This window comes from Apis cerana, linkage group LG13 (genome assembly GCF_029169275.1).
Source record: "Apis cerana isolate GH-2021 linkage group LG13, AcerK_1.0, whole genome shotgun sequence".
NCBI lineage: Eukaryota > Metazoa > Arthropoda > Insecta > Hymenoptera > Apidae > Apis > Apis cerana.
The window spans coordinates 7063085-7069521 of record NC_083864.1 but is presented as its reverse complement, the minus strand read 5'-3'; the positions used below and the strand labels follow the sequence as shown (position 1 = coordinate 7069521).

The 6437-nt window shown below is 44.8% G+C and overlaps 1 long non-coding RNA gene across 1 annotated transcript; it reads right to left on the bottom strand.

Annotated features, from left to right (window-relative positions):
- Positions 1-2161: 2161 nt before the first annotated feature.
- Positions 2162-4621, bottom strand: LOC107996161 (uncharacterized). Its single transcript, XR_009832416.1, has 3 exons — positions 2753-4621; positions 2466-2641; positions 2162-2384 (listed from the first exon to the last, which is right to left on the bottom strand). It is a non-coding gene; the product is annotated as an uncharacterized LOC107996161 (long non-coding RNA).
- Positions 4622-6437: the final 1816 nt, after the last annotated feature.

Below are 6437 nucleotides of genomic sequence, written 5' to 3'. Positions count from 1 at the left end.
CGTTCGAGCGTATATATCCACGCTCGCTCGCTCGCGGATCCATTAAGATCAAGATAGGGTTTATTTACGTATTTCAATATGGCGGCGGCTAGATCGACGTAAAAGTTAACCCGTTGGATGATATAGCGTGGCGTCGATGCTCCGTCGATGCGGGAGCAGTGCCATAATGATCGCCGTTTTATCGTCGAGACCACCGATCGGTTGCCCTTTCCCGTCCAAACGAGAAATTAACGAGAAATCGGACACTTCTCGGCGTTAACTATCCCACGTAATACGCCATGCAATTTACGAGATCGTCCAACGACTATTTCATATAATCCACAATGGAAACAGGAACGGATAACCAATCTTTTAAAACCGTCAAACTTATCCGCGACCTCGATCTACGGTTAATCTAATCGCGAAGAAAAGACAAAAAAGGAAAAAGAAAGAAAAGAAACATCAAATTTTGTAACCATTGTCTCATCATTTCCTAGTATACAGGTATCCGTGCAGTTACATTTTACACGACGATCGTATCCATTTATAAAAAATAAAAAAAAGAAAGGAAGAGAAGAAAGAGAAAAGTACGACACCCGGAAGCGTAAAGATACGAAGGAAACGAAGGCGTACGAAGGAGATCATAAAGATCGTGGTCAATTATTTAAAAAGCCACGAGATAACTCAGCAAAGATGTTGCGGGTAAAAATGCAGCGGAACCCCCTCCCCCACCCCGGCAATCCGATACAATATGGCCCCTCTCGCGGCGTCCCGGACGTATTTACGACGAAAGATTCGTCCTCGATCAGCGCGGTGTGTGAAACGCTCGCAACCGGTAAAAAGGCACGTACCCCGGCGTGGTTGCATTGCGAGAAAAGGTTCGACGACCCACGACGACGAAGCCACCCCGCGCGCTTACGTACTTACGACGGCTCCTACGTTTCAAGGACAAAAGTCGACCTCCTTCGGGAGGTCTTTTCCTGGTTCCCCCCGCAGCTGGTGGCTGCTCTCCCATCCCTTCCGCGCCTCCACCTTAATTTAAAGCCAATCCCGCGCCGCGATCCAACCACGCACACGCCAGGATCACCTTCCTCTTCTCTTTCGCAGGAAAGCGGACCGGCCAACCTCCTCGTTCGCTTTTCCCGTCCCCTCCGCCTCCGCGATCCTGAGGATCGTTGGCCACCTTGAAAAACTGCCTGACGCGAAGCTGTATATCGCGGCTGGCTAATCTAAAAATACTAAAGTCCACCTTTCCCGCGGCAAGAGCGATGGCCCCGGACCACTGCTAAATCAACGGCGAGATTGAGATGCAAATGCAGCCTTTCCTCTCTTTCTTCCGCGCGTGTCCTCTCCACCGCCTTTCTTCGGTGAAACCAAGCAAGGGACAAAGTTTTAACGAGGGAAAGGGAGAGAGAGGTCGGAAGCCAAAGAAGGATGCGATCAATTAATTCGGTTCCGATATCTCCATCGAGAGCACACGCCTGAAACGCCGATAATTCAAATCTACCGCCATATTTCTCATTCTTCGCCTCTCTTTCCCTCTCCCCTAGCCGGTGGGAGAAGTACTCGGGAAATAACTTTATTGAATTTCGCGTGATTCTCGCAATAACTCATGCGCGACGCGGTTGCGAAGAGTCGCGAGCGAGCGCGCGCCCGCTCGGACCCGCCTCGTATCGCGGGACACGATCTGGCTTGGGTGAGCCACGACGAAGCGTGGCGCAGCGTGCGGTGCTTGCTTACACACTGCCGTGCGCGCCTACTTCCACTCTCTTTCTCTCTTTCTCTCCCCCCGCGGAAATAAGTATAAATCATGGGCCTATGCATCCGAGGTTCTGTTCGGTGTCATTCGCGTCACGGCCCTTTCCGCGCTCTTACAACCGTTAAAAGATCGAAGACGGTTCTCGGGGAGAGAAATTTTTCAAACAAGTTTTTTTGTTTTACTTCTTCACTCTTTTTCTCTTTCTTGCTTCTTTTCTCTCTCTCTGTCTTTCTCTTTCGAAGCGCGTCTCTGTTCTCGCGGGGAGAAGAATTCGAGGAAGGAATTGGAGGAAGGAATTCGTGGAAATTAAGAAAGTTGGTTTCGCTATGCAATTCGTATTCTTCGCTTCGGGCAATCACGAGACGCGGTGGAATCATTAAAAAAGCATTAAGCAACCATCTTTTCGAAGGAACATTCTTATAATTTTTGTTACCATTAACCTTATTGATTTAATTTTAATCTTTCTTATCCGAACACTTGTAATTTTTCGTTTACAAATAAATGAGTAGAGGATTATATATTCCAATTAAACGGCAACTCATAAAATTTATGATCTCTTGTATTTCGATTGACTCACCAATTGATTGAGTGGCAACAGGTCTACATCCTTTATCGGCAGCCATTTGCACTCAATTTCCGTGGTCGTCTGAATTGAAAGAATGATCGGGTATTTCGTCGAATCTGTGTCAAATTCTACGTATATATATAAATATATAATGTAACTAACGGTCTCCTGCACGGTTCCATTTCTGTCCATCTTGCAAATCTCGTATTTAAAGAGGAGGGCGTGTCTATCGCCTATGAAAAATGTCCTCTCATCTGAATTTCGCTGAATGAACAGGTCTGAGGAAGTGGCCATAACTGCCCCGGTAATCAGACCGAACCAATCCGCCGATGCAAATTCTGAAACGTAGGAAACGTGAATCCAAACACGCGTAAAATCCCTTCTCGTCGCGTCCGCCTATTATGCGGAATCTGTAATTTGGATCGAAGAAAATGCATCCGATTCGATACCTTCATGAGACGAGCGATCTATGGTCACATTTCCCACGATCTGTAAATCGGGCGCCTTGTCCAGAAAATAGCATTCGTTCGCTCTCAGTTGTACCTTGTGCTTCTCATTTTCGATAATTACCTTTTATAATCATAACGCAAGCTGTGTTACTAATTTAGAGGGTCGATAGTTTTCTGAATGAGTAGAAAATTACTCGAAAATTTGTGTTATCGCCGGTGGTCGTAATAAGAGGAAGATCTTTTTCCATCCATCGCTTGTTAGTCTTCGAGCTCAGAACGAAATCTCGAATTGGACCGAGCAATTTCATTTGTGGTTCGACGCAGAAGCACTGTATCTATAATGCAACAGGAAATTATATAGGATAGGATCGCTGGAGGGGATGGATTTCTCGAGCTCGTTTCTCGAAATTTACATTAGAAGCTTCTTGGACGAAGATATGACCGATTTGATAAGCCTTCGCATCGAAGAAGTATGGAATAGCAGTGTATCCCGGCCCGCCGATATGATCGGCGGTGTCTTTTCTTAAAAACTGCCAACTTTTATTTATATGCAAATCTTTCGGGATGTGCATCGTTTTGACATGTTTTTTCAATGTGTACATTTCCGACTCTCGAGTCATTTTGATCGTTGATATCTACTTTTACCACAAAATCTAATTATAATCCTTCGATGAAACTTTTCGTTTACTTTCCTAATCTTATGATGACCGCTTAATTTTTCATATCGAATTTAGTTTGAAAAATCCAAATGTTATGGAATTCATTCGCGCCACGATCTTACAGGTTATGTACTAAAATATAGAATCGGGATGTTCGATCGAAAGTTGGCCAAGAATTCGGCCGCGCGACCGATGTTTCCTAAATCGAAATCAAGCGGAATCGGGGGAAGCGATCGATCATCCGTCCGCCTTGTCCTTTTGGTCGCCGCAAATACACGCAGGCCCTCGCCCATTTATAATCATTAGCGCCGTTGCCACGAGTCTTATTATGTCATTTCGTTTCGTCCGTTTCCTTTCTGTCTTCCTCTCCCCCATTCCTCCTCCCGAGGAACCCGCGTACTCGCTATTGTCGCCATCGAATGATGAATCTAAACGCGAACGCGTCCAAGGGGTCGTATTAATCTGACCTCGGTCAGCAATCCTTTTATCAATCGGACAAAGGATTTTCACCTTCGTTTAATTAACCCCTTTCGAAGGAACACCTCGTTCACGGTACAATTAATCCTTATCGTTCGCTTATAAAATTCGTTTTACACTTTCTTTTTCCTTTTTCTTTTTGTTACTCGATTTCTTGATCTATGAAAATCATAGATTAGCACGCAGAACTTTGCAACGTTCGTTGTGTTGAATATTTTACGATACGATTGGCTCTTAATTCTTTTATTCTTTTCTAATCTCGAATAGATAAAAATAAAAATCTTTCGATTCACTTAAACGGCGATTAACCTAGTTAAACGCAACTGTTATTCGAAATCACGACCGGCTCTCTAATTATCGCGTTCATGGAACACACGAAAACACCGATCATCTTGTAATATCACGAATCGAGTTAGCGGTAACTCCGAGGATGCTGCAACAGCACGGTTCGCGTGTTAGGCGAGCAACACGCTAGTAAAGTAGCCTACAGTATTGTATCTAGAGGGAGATATTTAATTCCTGGAATGCGATAAACTCGCTAATATGTAGATCCACGAACCACGAGGGCGCGAGGATGAAATTGGCTTCGTGGCCCCCATGAGGATCTTTCCAATTTACGTGTTCCACATAAGTCGAATAACTGAAAAAAAAAGAAAAAAAAATTAAACGAATCATCGAAGCAATGGAGATTCGTGATTCTAGAAACTAATTTCCCCACGAATTTCGTGTTGGTGCTCTTCCTATTCCAAAGATTGAAATTGTGTTATATTTCTTGGGGTGTAACTGCTGATGTAATCGCGTAATTTTTATATTAAAAATACGTGCAACAAAATGGAAAAAGATATAGATTATTCGTAGTTTATGATTTAATATTTAGATAATATTCAGATTTAATATAACGTGTAACGTTGTCACGTCTTCTTTCTTAATTATTTTTATTCGTTTCAACTAAGAAAAGGAGATGCCAATCCTTCAATTCCGATTACATCTCAAATTTCTAACCACTTTTATTACTCTTAGCCCAGTTGAGAACGATAAGAGAATACAGCCACGACCCCGTGTTCATAAATTCCTCGAATAATTTAATTTCAACTACTCGATCTCGTTCTCCGAATCGTCTAAACGGAGACGAAAATGGAGATTAACGCGACACTGATACGCGGTAGCATCATCGAGTGGGACGAGTCGCGGTCGGATCTTAAATTTCCAGGCTGGCAAATTGAAACGGGCCTGGGCCGCATCACGATATTGCTTATGGTACAAATTTAATAAGGCGCCTGCTGGGACCCCCAGTTACCATGCTAATATCATCCACCGTCCAATGCGCCTCCACCTGACTCGACCGGACCCTCTCAAGTGTACAAGGGGAAGAGACGCGAGAACGTTGGAAAAAGGGGGTCGACCGGTTAAGAAAAGAGGATAAAAACGAGACAAGAGGGGGGAAAAAAAAAGAACGAACGGCTAAGATGACGAGGAAGATGACCAGGATGAACGAGAGAAGGAGAATCTGTGGAGGGAGGGAGAGAGACTCGTAACCCGTAATGTTATAGCACTGCCTACCGCGAGGTGGGCTCTAAAGAGCCCTCGTGGCGGGGTCTTTAATGCCAAATTGGTTATGCGGACGCTTTACGACACGGTTCGCCGATATTAGCCGAATGAATTACATAAATTATCCTCGGCGTTACGACGACGAGGATCGGGGAAATAATCGGAGAGAGAGAGAAAAAAAAGCGAATCTTAATTTTTCCTCGACTCGTATAACTCTTGAAAAAATTCGCCCAAATGTAATAACTGAATTTACCAACGTATTATGGAATAGATGTAATGCATCGAGGTCGAATCGTTGTTGCCGCGGCACCTTCTTATCGGCAATTGTTCGATAACTGATCGGCATATTCACGATTATCGCCCATTTATTGCGTGATATCATGATTTCGCAACAACGTTCACTTGTCTGCACGTGCGAAGATAAACAAACGTTCGTTACCACGCAAAAACGCGAGACGATCGCCCCTTGCAACGTTCGGATTGCCGAACAAACGAACGAACATACACCGATGTTCAACTACTCCCGTTTAAACAAACGCGTTTCTATTAAAATAAATGTATCGATCATTCGCTTACACGTGCGAATACCTTTGCAAGCGTAATTAAAATTCAAGTTACGATAGAATCGAATTGCTGAATAAATCGGAAATAACTGTTCGCAACTCGGCGAGGTTCGAGAAGGCCGTGCCTCTGCCGACGAACGAGAGGAGGAAGACAGTGTCTACACGTCGCATGAGGTCCGATCTCATCCCCGTCGTTTTATCATCCCGCGGAGTCTTACCGGGGTACCTACCGCATGGCTCCGCTCGGCTCGTCTCGTCTCGTCTCGTCCCGTCCCGACAGTCGCACTCGTCTCCACGGCAATCTCGCATGTCCCTCGTGCTTCGTCCATTCCAAATACGACGAGGATAAAGGCGGAGGGAGGGGAGCGGGGAGCGGACGGTGAACGGAGAAAGAGTTAGAAAGGGGGAGAGGAAGAATCGAGTAGGAACATTTTTATC